Genomic DNA, 13,974 nt, shown 5'->3' on the forward strand with positions numbered 1-13,974 from the left:
CCGAACCTATAGTCATGTGTCTTGGAAACTTTCTAGCACATAATTACCAGTGATTTTAGGAACCAACTGCAGAACTTCCTGCCAAAGCGTCTCAACCCGAAACATCGACTGTTTACTCTTTTCCACAGATGCTGCATGGCTTGCTGAGTTCCTCCAGCATTTTGTTTGTGCTGCTTTGCATTTACAGCATCTGCAGATTTTCTCTTGTTTGTGATTGGATTAGTACACTGCGAAGTCTCTTCCAGGGACACCTACCCTGAGCAAGTTTAAATCTTCCAGTCCTGCTGAAGGGTCTTGGCCCAAGACATCGAGTGTTTACTCTTTTCCATAGATGCTGCCTGGCCTGCTGAGTTTGTGTGTGTTGTCCAGAACTTCCTTTGTTCTTTCTTATGTCTCTCCCACAATAAGAAACACCATGCTATTTGGGGACTGTTGGAGAATGCAACGGTAGAAGGTCTGAGGCGTAATTGATGAAGATTTACAGAAAGATACATGAAGGGTTATGGCAAACTGTGGCCGTAATGGGATCGGTATTCGATGTCAGAGCAAACAGCCAATGAACCAAACAGTCTTCTGCCATTTAACACCTACCAGTCCTCCTTACCCTGACTGGGTACTGAGATCTGGCGTGCGTTGATGATCCTGTAAGTAAAACGCAGTTGGCATGCCTTAAAGTTAAGCAATACATTAGACATGAAGCCAGCCTGTTTTTAGCAGCGTGTGCTACAGTATTTTAACAATGATAAGTTTAACAATTTGCTCAAGCGGTACATAGCAGCAGGCTCCTCTGAGAGATTTCACTTTGACAACATGGAGGCAGATGGCAAGACTTCAGAGATGATTTCAGCCAAGTGAATATTACTGTGCAGAAACATACATTCTGTTCTTGTTGAATGGCTCCAAACCAGGGTAAGCAGGCTTCTGGAATGCCTTCCAGACAATCTTAAGTATAAATCAGACCAACTGTTGTTCCTTAAAGTGAAACACTTGTATCCCTCGCGTGTCTAAATACCAACATTCTCTGCTGTCAAGAGGTGGAATGAAGCGTTTTTGATCGGCACAATTGTAATGGAAGAAATACAGTATGTCTGCCAGTTCGAGCATCACAAATTCCCAAAAAAGTCAATGTGCTGATAACCGGAGAGATACCAGCTGAAGAATGAATATTCTCCTGGAAATGAAGTCCTTGGACAATGGGATAAATCTTTCTGCTATACCCCTAGAGCCACGGGATTTTTACATAAACCAAGTGAACCTATTAGGCATAAGTTTAACATCTCTTCAGACAAAATGATGCCTGACACATGGCAGGACTCCCTTGGCAGTATTAGGTTAGAGTCTAGACTATCAGTTCAACCCTAGAAGTGGAACGTGAAGCCAGAAACTTTCTGACATGGAAATAGAGAGACCACTCATCCAAGCTTCACATTTTGTTGCACAAGACGCGCACACAGCAGAAGTTAATACCGTGAAGATTTCTGCGCAGTGTAAACTTTGGGAGCAACCTAGACAGTGAAAAGCTCCTTACTAAATCAATGCCTCCATTCTAATGTGGGAATAGTCAGCAGGTCAGGTAGCAGCAGCAGAGAGAGACAGAGATAAACAACGCTTCAGGACAGAAGTATCTCATTAGACTGAAAAATGATTAACTGGTCATTATCTCATTGTTTACGGGACTTTGCTGTATGCAATTGGGCTGCCACTCTCCCTACATAAAGCTGACAGAAATCTTTAATAAGCAGCATATTGTCTAACGTTGGAGAAAATAAGCAGAATTAGAAATGGCAAAGTTGCAGACTACTTTGATATTAGTAAGTGCCAACAGTACCACCATCTGCATTCTAAAGTTACATTCTGTTGCCAGGATAATATCACGGCCTCTGTCACAGCTCTTTTTAAATCTCAAGAAAGAAATCCGTATGTGTATTGCATTGGGTAAACATTCCCTTCTATGCAGCCAATGAGAATTATCAGAACATATCAAATTCTAATACTGACTCAAGGGCTTTGTTTGTCCAGACTGACTCGCAGAACGGAAATTCTTTCAGATGCGGCAAGTTTAAAGGGTAGACTTATGGACTTTGTACTGCGTAAGAAGCTTAATAATTTGTCACAGAGCAATTGAACACACATGCCTTCTGACCCGTCATGTCAGCTACCAGTCTATATTTATCCAATTTACCTGTATTTGATCCACAGCCTACTTTATTTTGGCAATTCATGTGCTCATCCTGCCGCTTCTTGTGAGAATAGCTACCTCTGCTACCTTTTCAGGCAGTATCTTCCAGATTTGAACCATTCTCTGAGTGAAAAAAAGTCTTCCTTCAGATTCCCTCCAAACTTATAATCATCTTAAACTAAAGCCTTTAGTCTTGAATACCTCAGCCATGGAGAAACGTTTTTCACTCTCTACGCGATCAACTCCCCTCATAATTTGGCATCATCCAAAGAAAATCACCAGCTTCTCCTCATAACTAAACTGCTGAATCCAGACTACGTCCTAGTGAATCTCCTCTGCACCATCTCAGCATAACCACATCCTCCCTGTAGTATGGTTACTGAAACTGCCTAATCTCTTCTGCTTGTTGCCTAATTAATGTTTATAAAATTGTACCACCATCTCCATTCTCTTGTATTCCATGACCTAACTAAAGAAAGACAACATCCTCTATGTCTCCCTCACCACCTTATCTACTGTCCTGCCACCTTCAGGGATCTTTGGACTTGAAAACCAAGGCTCTTTCGTTCTTGAATACTCTAGAGATTTACTATTTCTACTGCCATTCCATATATCCTACCCTTATTAGATCTCCCAAAAAACATCACCTCACACTTAGCTGAAAGTTCAATCTATCATTGCTCTGCCCAACGTCCTGGCTAACCAGTAAAGCTCGATAGCCTAAGACTATCCTTCTTGCCAATTTTTGTTTTTCTGCAAACTTGCTGCACATACTTCCTACATTTATATACATCGACAACTTGTTTGTAACAAATAGCAAGAGTCTCCATACCAATCACTGTTGTTACACTATGAATCACAGGTTTCCACTACAAAGCAATCCTCTACCCCATCCTCCCGCCACCACAACAGGGACAGAGTTCCCCTTGTCCTCACCTACTACCCCACCAGCCTCCAGATCCAGCACATTATCCTCTGCAACTTCCACCACCTTCAACAGGACCCCACCACTAAGCACATCTTTCCCTTTCCACCCCTCTCCGCTTTCCACAGGGATCGTTCCCTCCACGACTCCCTGGTCCACACGTCCCTCCCCACGGATCTCCCACCCGGCACTTATCCCTGTAAGCGTAAGTGCTACACCTGTCCCTGCACCTCATCTCTTGCCACCATTCAGCGCCCCAAACAGTCCTTCCAAGTGAGGCAACACTTCACTTGTGAGTCTGTTGGGGTCATCTATTGCATCCGGTGCTCCCGGTGTGGCCTCCTCTACATCGGTGAAACCCGATGCAGATTTGGGGACCACTTCGTCGAGCACCTCTGCTCCGTCCGCCACAACAGACAGGATCTCCCGGTAGCCTCCCACTTCAACTCTGTTTCACATTCCCATTCGGATATGTCCATACATGGCCTCCTCTACTGCCATGATGAGGCTAAACTCAGGCTGGAGGAGCAACACCTCATAAACCGTCCAGGTAGCCCCAGCTGCCTACTACCTCCTTCATGATTCCGCCTCCTTCTACTACCCATTGTGTTTTCCCCTATTCCTTCTTCATTTTTCCTGCCTATCCCCTCCCTGCTTCCACTCCCCCGCCCCTTTATCTTTCCCCTTACTGGTTTTTCACCTGGAACCTACCAGCCTTCTCCTTCCTACCCTCCCCCCACCTTCCTTATAGGGTCTCTGCCCCTTCCCCCTACAGTCCTGACAAAGGGTTCCGGCCCGAAACATTGACTGATCATTTCCACGGATGCTGCCCGACCTGCTGAGTTTCTCCAGCGTGTTGTGAGTGTTGCTTTGACCCCAGCATCTGCAGAGTATTTTGTGTTAAGCAATCCTCTGTCATTACCATGCAAACTATGGGTCTAATTTGCCAATATTCTTTGGCTCCTGTGGGTTGAACAGTTGGGCGATTCATATGGAACCTTTTCAAGGCTTTACTGAAGTAAATGAAAATCACCACTGTCCTCATCAATATTAGTTACTTCTTCCATGGTTACAGAAGACAGCATCAAGTTATTGTTATTCAGAATCAAGTTTAATATCACCGGCATATGTCCTGAGATTTGTACCAGGTGACAGACCCAAAGATGTCTCTGAGGGGCTGCAGAATATTCTCAGGAGGGGAAACCAGAGATGTCATGCCCAGGAAACCAGGAAACCATTGTACATGTTGGTATAAAAGACATGGGTAGAACAAGGGACGAGGTCCTGCAGAGTGAGTACAGGGATTAGGTAAGAAGTAAAGAACCAGGACCTCAAGGGCAGTAATCTCAGATTACTCCCAGTGTCATTAAGGTCAGAAATAGAAAGATAGAATACCAGATGATTTTAATTTTCCTGATATTAACTGGGCTACCCAGAATGTTAAGAGTCTGGATGGGGTGGAATTTGTGAAGTGTGTCAGAAAAGTTTCCTGAGTCAATCTACTGAGAGCTCTTTTCAGTGGTGGGAGGTGCAATACTGGACTTCCTCTTGGGAAATGAGGTAGTGTCAGGAAATGTGGAGGGGGCTTAACCCAAGAGCAGTGGAGACAATTCAGCAGGGAACAATAACTTTAATAATAATCTCCGAAATAACAAGCCACAAGGTTCTCAAAACGAGGAGAACAGCTACTAAACGCTGCAGGCAATAAGCTGAGGAGCAACTGGTTGGGGCTGGCTGTGTCGATGAGTGAACATGGACTGTGGATGAGAGCTGGGTTTAAATAGGCTGCAGGTGATGAGTTAGAAACATGTGGCAGGTGATTCCTGTTAGCTGGGTGGAGACTGGGAGGTGTCCGCCCATGTAGACCTGACAGGTAGGGCATGTAACTGAAGAGGCAGTCGGGAAACATTGTGGCCCTAGTGATCTTAATTCTATTAGTTTTAAGATGGTGATGGAAAAGGTTAGGAGAAAACTTGGGGATGCCTAGCAGAATCCTTGCTGATCTGACACCAATGACATATTTCACTGTTTCGAAGTTTGGATGCACACGTGTCAAACAAAATCAATCTTAATTTTTATCCTAGAAAATTTCTCTTCTGTGTTTTCTTAAGAGAAAATTGTAGTTGCTCCAAAGAAGAGAAAGAAGTGAAGATATTTTTGAGGGCATTCATGTTACCAGAGAGGAGGTATTTGCAGTTTTGCAGCACATCAAGGTGGATGAATCCCAGGGCTTTACTGGATACTTCCTCAGACTTTTCTGGGAGGTTAGAGAGGAAATAGCAGAGGCTCTTGCTGGGATATTTCCTTCATCATTAGCCACTGGTGAAGTTCCTGAAGATTGGAAGATGGCTAGTATTGTTCCATTGTTCAAGAAGGGTAGCTAGGACAAGCCAAAGAGCCACGTCTGGTGAGGCTGACATTGTAGTGGGGAAGTTACTGAAGCAAATGCTGAGGGACAGGACTTTGCTAACATTTGGATAGACAGTATGATTAGGACAAGGCAGCATGGCCTTGTGTATGGGAAGATGTGCTTGACAAGCCTTCAGAGCTTTCTCTGAAGAGGTAACCAAAAAGGTAGATGAGGGTTCGGCAGCGGAGGCTGCCTATTTGGACTTTAGCAAGGCCTTGGGCGAGGTGCCACATGATAGGCTAGTCTGGAAGGTTAGGTCCCATTAGATCCAAGGAGAGTTAGTTAGGTGGATTCAGAATTGGCTTGGAGGTCAGAAGCAGAGGATGGTAGTTGAATGGAGTTCAGCGACCAGTGGTGTGCCAAAGGGGTTGGTGTTGGGACCCTTGTTATTTGCTATTTATATAAATGACTTGGATGCAAATGCACAAGGTTTACTGAATAAGTTGCAGATGACACGAGATTGAGAGGTGTTGTTGATGGTGAAAAAAATGATCATAAATTATAGGGAGATCTTGATCCATCAGGGAAGTGGATGGTGGAGTGGCAAATGGACTTCAGTACACATAAATGTGAAGTGACGCATTTTGGAAAAGTCAAACCAGCAACTATGCTGTGAATGGTAGGGCATTGGGGGGGGGTGTAATGCAACAGGTGGACATAGGAGCACTAGTGAAACTAGTGTCACAGGTAAACAAGTGGTGAAGAAGTGACCTCTGTCAGTCAGGCCACTGAGTATAGGAGTTGGGACATTTAGTTCCAGATGTATAAGCTGTTGGTGAGGCTGCACTCGGAATACATACTGTGTCCAGTTTTGGTTACACTTTTATAGGAAAGTCATGGTTCAGCTGGAAAGAGTGCAGAAAAGATTTGCAAGATATTGTCTGGAAGGCCTGAATTATAACACGTTGGCCAGGTTGGGTCTTTATACCTTGGAGGGGAGTCCTTGTAGAAATGTTTAAAAATATTAATAATGTCATTTCCTCGGGGTACAGGAGATTAGAACTAGCAGGCATAGATTTGGGATGAGAGGGGAAAGATGGTGGGAGAGAGAACCAGTTTTCCAGTTTGTAGGAACAAACATCTGTATTTACACAGGACTATTGGATTTTATAATGTAAGAGCTTGAGTGTACAAATGTTTAACATAAATAATTGACCCATCATCTGTTACCATTTCCAGAAAAGAGACCAAATTTCTACCACTTTCCGTATATAGACATGATTCCTATTTCTGCTTCTAAAAGATTAAGCTCCAGTTGTTAGACTATGTCCACAATCCTAGCCCCCCAATCCAATAGAAATAGTTTCTCTCTTTCCATCCAACCTGTTTCCCTTCCTAACATTTTGAAAACTTCTACGAACCCATTCTTTTAAGCTTCTGAAAATCAGTGAATTCAATCCTTTCTAACATTGCCCCTTGCCAGTTAACCCTTGCTGTGCTGGTGTGTTTATGTTGTATTCAATTCTTGGGCAATAGGCCCTTCCTAGGTACCAACCCCCAGTTCTTCTTATGAAGATTCATGTCAAGAGCTCAAGGGTAATTGGGCGAGCATGAGAAAGTAGCATTGAGATGAAGATTAGATCAGCCATGATATTCTGATTGTCAGAACAGGCTGCAAGGGCTAGTGAATCTGGTGCTTCTCTTGTTCCGTGTCTTCAATCCCAATCATTTGCTTTTCATGAAAATTTCAGACTTTTTATCAGAACAGGGAATGCACTGAATTAGATTATCTTATTGCTGTTTTCAAAACTTTGCTGATACAAGTTGGTAGACACATTTCTTGCATGGCAACAGTGGCATAAAGACTTCATTAGTTCTCAATTGCTTTGGAACATGCTATGATTGTGAAAGATACTATGCAAGTACAAGCTCTTGCGTTCTTTGGCAATTGGATTTAGAGAAAGTCAAAATATTCAGTCCAGTGTGAAATCCAGATGAAAGTCATCACTTTAATTAGAGTATTTGTTTTATCGTAAAGTATGCACCCATAGAAGCTTCAAAGTATTAGTTCATAATGCTTCAAAATATTAGTGTGTAAAATATCTCATCAAGAAGCCATTTGCAGATATTGTTTTACTGATCAGCACAAGTTCTGAGCTAGAAATAAAAAGGGGATGAAATTTGTTTTAAGTTATAGTCAAGAATATTGGCTATTTTTAATGTGCTGCATTGTACTCATTTGCATTGACATAAGTGGAAATGAAAACTCCATGTAGAGCCTAAAAAAGGATGTCAATTCACAATCGTTCACTTTGCATCTTGCCCTCAGCAAATCCCAGCCTCCCGTTTGTTTCCACAGTCCTGCTTTTCAGTGTTGGTGGCCTCTCCTGAAGGTATCAGCATTAAGCTCACATCACTGAGGGGAAGAAAGTACAGGAGAGAGCTGCAAACATCTTGAAGCAAAGGCTCAGTCTGCTGCATCCTGTCCAGAAGAGCCACAGGATTTGAAAAAAAGGAACAGAAGAAAACATTTTGAAATAAAATAAGCGTAAAAGTAAGTTCAGTGCCTTCAATCTCAATACAAGAGGTCAGACAATGTCATCTTCCTTATTGTTTCCTGGTATTCTTTGTTCCCTATTTATATTACAAAGTTGCAAATTCTTTGTGCTTCCTTCCTTCATTACAATGGCTGTGGTGAGGCAGACAAATGCTTGAACTCATCTGGCTTTTAATCATTGGTGCCTGTTGTGCTCTTGAGAATATCACAAGGCCACAGCATGCTCCGGCCTCTCACTTGGCTAGCGTTCATTTTGGTTTATCTAACTGGTATTCTGGAGTATTGTGGGGTTATTCAGATGCACGTAAAAGCAAACCAACAGCTTCAACCGTCAGCTGGTAGAATGGCTGCTTCACAGCTCCAGTGACTTAAATTAAATCCTGACAACCAGTTCTGTCTGTGTGGAGTTATCCTGCTCCCCGATGACCATATTGGGTCTCCCAGAATCAGAATCAGGTTCAATATCACCGGTATGTGTTAAGAAGTATGCTGTTTTGCGACAGTACATAATAATTTAAAAAACTATACAGTACAATAAGAAATATATATTATTTTTTAATTAAATATGTAGAGCAAATAGTGAGGTAGTGTACATGGGTTCATTGCCCATTCAGAAATCTGATGGTGGAAGGGAAGAGGCTGTTTCTAAACCACTGAGTGTGTGTCTTCATGCTCCTGTACTTCCTCCTTGACGATATCAATGAGAAGAAGGCACGTCCTGGGTGATGGGGGTCCTTAATGATGGGTGCCGCCTTTTTGGGGCATCGCCATTTGAAGATGTCCTCGATGCTGGGGACGCCACAGCCCATGATGGAGCTGACTGAGTTAGCAACTGCCAATGTTCCAGTTTTACTTCACACCCCAAGGCAGGTGGTAGGTTAGTCTGCCACTGTGGATTACCTCTTCAGTGTAGGTGAGCGGTAGAATCTGAGGACAATTGATGGGAACATGAAGCAAGTAGGTTTCAGGGAAAACAATCAGGGAATGGGGTTGCATTATTAGCAAGCAGAGGCCCGATGAGATGGACAGTTGCATTCTGTGCTGGACAGAAACATGGATATAGATTAGATGAATTAGTCTTTGCCATTATTATGCTTGAACAGCTAGTTGCCAGTTTTCAGGATTTACAGATGGCAAGGTGAAGCACCTCAACAGTTCACTGATGCACACACCCTGGGGAAAATGGTGCAATTTCCAGATTCCCTAAACGCACTGGTAGCAGAGAGTAGCAATCAAACCCACAAAAGAACACGGGAAATTTCTGAGTTGGAGGTTTTGACAGGTATTACAACAACTGTTATGCTACTAAAACTATATTTGTATTGTTAATTACAAGCTTCAACTTTCTCTGTTGAGTTTAAAGACAAACACAATAAGTACTGTTTCGTTAAAACAAATTATTGACAACAGTACGCTGCCTTAACTGTGCTGCTGAGCAGAGAGGTCTTGGGGTCCAAGTCCATAGCTCCTTGAAAGTGGCCAAACTGCTCGATAAGGTGGTTAAGAAGGCTTATGGAATGCTTGCTTTTATCGGTTGAGGCAATGAGTTGAAAAGTCAAGAGGTTATGTAGCAGCTTTATAAAACTCTGGTGAGGTCAGCACCTGGAGCATTGCACACAGTTCTAGTAACCCCCCACTGCAGGAAGGACACTGAGTCTTTCGTGAGACTGCAGATGAGGTTTACCAGGATGCCTCCTCTACCGTCAAGATGAAGCCACACTCAGGTTGGAGGAACAACACCTTATATTCCGTCTGGGTAGCCTCCATCCTGATGGCATGAACATTGACTTCTCTAACTTCAGTTAATACCCCTCCTCCCCTTCGTAACCCATCCCTTATTTATTTATTTATTTGTTTGTTTGTTTGTTTGTTTGATTGTTTACTTATTTATTTCCTTCCTTCCTTTTTTTTCTCTCTCTTTTTTCTCTCTCTGTCCCTCTCACAATAACTCCTTGCCTGCTCTCCATCTTCCTCTGGTGCTCCCCTCCCCCCTCCTTTCTTTCTCCCTAGGCCTTCCGTCCCATTATCCTCTCCCTTCTCCAGCCTTGTATCCCTTTTGCCAATCAACTTTCCAGCTCTTAGCTCCATCCCTCGCCCTCCTGTCTTCTCCTATCATTTTGCATCTCCCCCTCTCCCTCCCACTTTCAAATCTCTTACTATCTCTTCCTTCAGTTAGTCCTGATGAAGAGTCTCGGCCCGAAGCGTCGACTGTACCTCTTCCTATAGACGCTGCCTGGCCTGCTGCGTTCACCAGCAACTTTTATGTGTATTGCTTGAACTTCCAGCATCTGCAGATTTCCTCGTGTTTACCAGGATGCTGCCTGGTTTAGAGGGCAGGTGCTACCACGAGAAGTGGGATAAACTTGGTGGTTTTCTCTGGAGCGGTGGAGGCTGAGAGGAGATCTGATAGAGGTTTATAAGATTACGAGAGGCATAGACAGAGTAGACAGGGAGTATCTGCTTCCCAGGGTTGAATTGTCTAATACCAGAGGGCATGCACTAAAGGTAAGCTGGGGGGGAGGTTTAAAGGGGATGTGAGGGGTGAGTTTTTACTCAGAGTGGTGGATGCCTGGAATGTGCTGCCTGGTATGGTGGTAGAGGCAATCCATTAGAGGCTTTTAAGAGACGTTTAGGTAGGGCAGATGAATGTGAGGAAGATGGAAGGATATGGACATTGTAATGTAGGAAGGATTAATGTTTGGGGGTCTCTGATTTACATTTTAGCTGGTTCGGCACAACATTGTGGGCCAGAGGGCCTGTTCCTGCACTGTACTGTTCTATGTTTTCTATGTTAACGTGTTTGCAGGCAGAAATGGAGAAAGTCACAGCAAACACTCGATTGCAAACCAAGTCAATTTACTCAGAAAAGAATCTATGTAATCGTGGAAAGGTACAGAAGCTACAGCAATTTCCCAAATCGATCAGGTAATTACAGGAAAAGGTGCAAGTGAAGGGTAGTTAAGGATACTGGAAGGATTTTCCAGTAAGATAGTGGCATGTTCGGATGCAGCAGCCTCTGAGGAGCCAACCAAAGGTGTTTTTTTCTTTGTTAAAAGTGTTTTTTTATGATCACGAGACTATATTGTACTCCAAGAACTTCAGGTACAGGAGGACTAGCACATCAGAGAGCATCTTGTTGATTGAAGTAGCCTCCAGGGGTGTCGAAGGAGCTGGCCAGTGTGTTGGAGAAGCCAAACCTGGGTGCAGACCATGTTGCTGCCTGCTACTTGAAGGCATCAGAGGATGCACGAAGGTGGCGCGCAGAGTAACCAAGAGTGATCGTCTTGGACATTTCTCTTGCAATCGTAAGAGTCTATTGGACATTGATAATGTAAGATGCTGCAGGCCTGTTTCCCTTGGTGGTAAGACAAGTGACACGGGACCTCCACAGACTCAGTTGTCGCAAGGGCAGGGCCTCAAGCCACGGGCTTGCCTGATGCTGCAGTCCAGGAGAGGAGACACCTGAGGGGGTGTAGCATCCTGTCCATGCTCGGTTGGGGGCTGGCCTCTCCCATCAGTGCTGCCCTTCAGTGTTCAATTGATGGAATGACAGTAGGGACTGCCAGGAACTGTACCGTCGATTTGCGGGACATGTCGCTCAGGATGTGTGTTTTTTTGCAAGACTATGTTTTTCTTTTGCTTGCTATTTTGAATGTGCTGTGTAGGTTTTTCACCTTGGCCCCAGAGGAACACTGTTTTGTTTGGCTGTATCCATGTATGGTCGAATGATAATTAAACTTGATTTGACTTGGTTTGATTTCAACTTGATTTGAGTTGGGTACAAATTTTGTGCATTAAATAATTCAGTTGTTTACTATGAAATCTCACCATGTATTTGTTTTGATAGAAAGTCATCAACCTGAGCTACCTTTCGCTCCTTTAGACTGTTTCCATTGTTTTTGCTTCAATGTTAGTTTTAGGCTCTGACCATTTTGTGATTCTAGGAGGAGTCATTGGAATATTTCCCCAAATAAGTTTGCTCTCTCTCTCTCTCTCTCTCTCTCTGTCCTTATGTGGCAATTTTGGCATACTAATAATTGAATATGCTAATTAGCTGCTAATTATGTTAATCAGTGAGAAACTGTTATTTAGCATGCTACCTACACAATGTAAATTCAGAGTCACCTGATGAATTCACTTTTTGTCCTTTCCACAAGGAGTGAGGCAATTATTGTTGTCGGTTTCTATTTAGACGACATAAAAGAATCTGTAAATAACGTTCAGTGAAGATCCTTCGGTTCTTCCCAGAAGTCTCTGGTGGATCAGTGCAGAGTCATAAAGTTAAATCATGTGGCAGTGTACATGATTCATGCCTATCCTTGACATTGACCAAGTTCCCCGAGCTGCGTTACTTATTAGTCGTTTTTTTTATATCAGATGGAATCTTGCTTCTTTGCATTTCCCGTTCTGCTGCTCGTTTAGCGTGGACAAAAAGAACAGGAACTGGTTGCTGAAGGCTTGTCACTAGCCACTTCCTTTCAGGCTTGTGAAGAGAAATAAACCCCATGCTGTTTGCTTTGCCGGCCTCCATCTTGCTTTTTGCTGTGCACGGCAACCCACCAGAGACCGTCCAACGAAATGTAAATCAGGATGGGGCACGAGTTTTCAGCGAATGGCACTGAGAATGAGGCTATTCTAGTATTCAACTGGATGAGGGTTAATCTGCTTATCAAAGGCTTCTACCTCTTGGTCCTACAATCTAAAATCTTTCCTAACAATTTATCAATCTCCGTTTTGAGGCTTTGGATCTTTAGAGGATCTAACTGCCAGGTTGTCACTACTCTCTGAAAGAAATAGGTGCTCCTGACAACACCACAGAACAGCTTATCCTTAATTTTGCGGCAGTACCTCCTTTTCCTCATGACACCCCCCACCTAAAGAAGTCATTCCCCCGCCAATGTTTTAACTTGATGTTGTGAAACCTCTGTCATTCATATGTGTTGACTTCATGTCTCTGGCCAGAACACTTTTTTTTAACAAAACAAAACTCCTTTGGATGTCTAACTTGGCTTTGAGCATGCTGGCTGGATTTCAGACTGGCTGGAATATACACTGCATGTAACTTTGGGACATAAACACTAATGACGCACTCCTGATGCTCAGAGTGCTCCAGTTCCGATGAACTTCAATGGGCAGTGAAGATATTCTGGCTCTCCTGGCAGGCTTTAGGATACAGTTTTGTGAAGCAACCCCTCGAAGGGCCTCACTGTTTTAAAAGTCAATGTATCGGGCTACTTTTACAAAGGTTGTGTTCACTCTAACATCTCTGGTGTACTGAAGTTGCTCTTGCCCCTGAGTGGCTGCTGGTGGCAACCGGCTGTGAGTGCTTTCAACACACCAGGAGCTCATCCTTTATAGGGAGGCAGCAACAAGATGTGAGGTTGAACAAGCCTAAAAAATCAGTCATATGACCTTCCAAACTTTAGCGGCAGGATAACACAAACTTCCTGCACGAGTGGTTAAACCGCCATGCTTCAGTTTCCTCTTGATGTAGTTGTCTCTTATGGAATTCCAAAGAGAAGTATTGTTAAAGTCGACTTTTAATGGGAATGAAGGCACTCACTGACAGTCCTGGTTTAGTAATTGAGCTATGTGAACAGCTGATGTTGATAACATCTTTATCCATGGTTTAATGTCGATTCTTGCTGACAACTAACAAAGAAACAGATGCTCCTTTAAGGTCTTGGCTCCATTGTCGCATGTTTTTGTCTGTGCTCAGTCTGTGAGTCATCAAGATGTCTTGCTCTGCCATCAGTTGTGATTCTAATGGAATAAACATTCGAGGGAAAAGTAGATTCAGTAACTCTTTGATAACCGAGCATTTGGATCTTTGTGTTCCATAAAATAACCAACATTAGTTTCCAAACTGAGCACTAATGCAATGGATATTGAGATGAGGAAATACATAAATATTCATCACAATGAGAAGGACCACATGGTTCTGGTTAGTTATGAAGGTTTGA

The sequence above is a fragment of the Mobula hypostoma genome, chromosome 17, assembly GCF_963921235.1.
Source record: "Mobula hypostoma chromosome 17, sMobHyp1.1, whole genome shotgun sequence".
NCBI lineage: Eukaryota > Metazoa > Chordata > Chondrichthyes > Myliobatiformes > Myliobatidae > Mobula > Mobula hypostoma.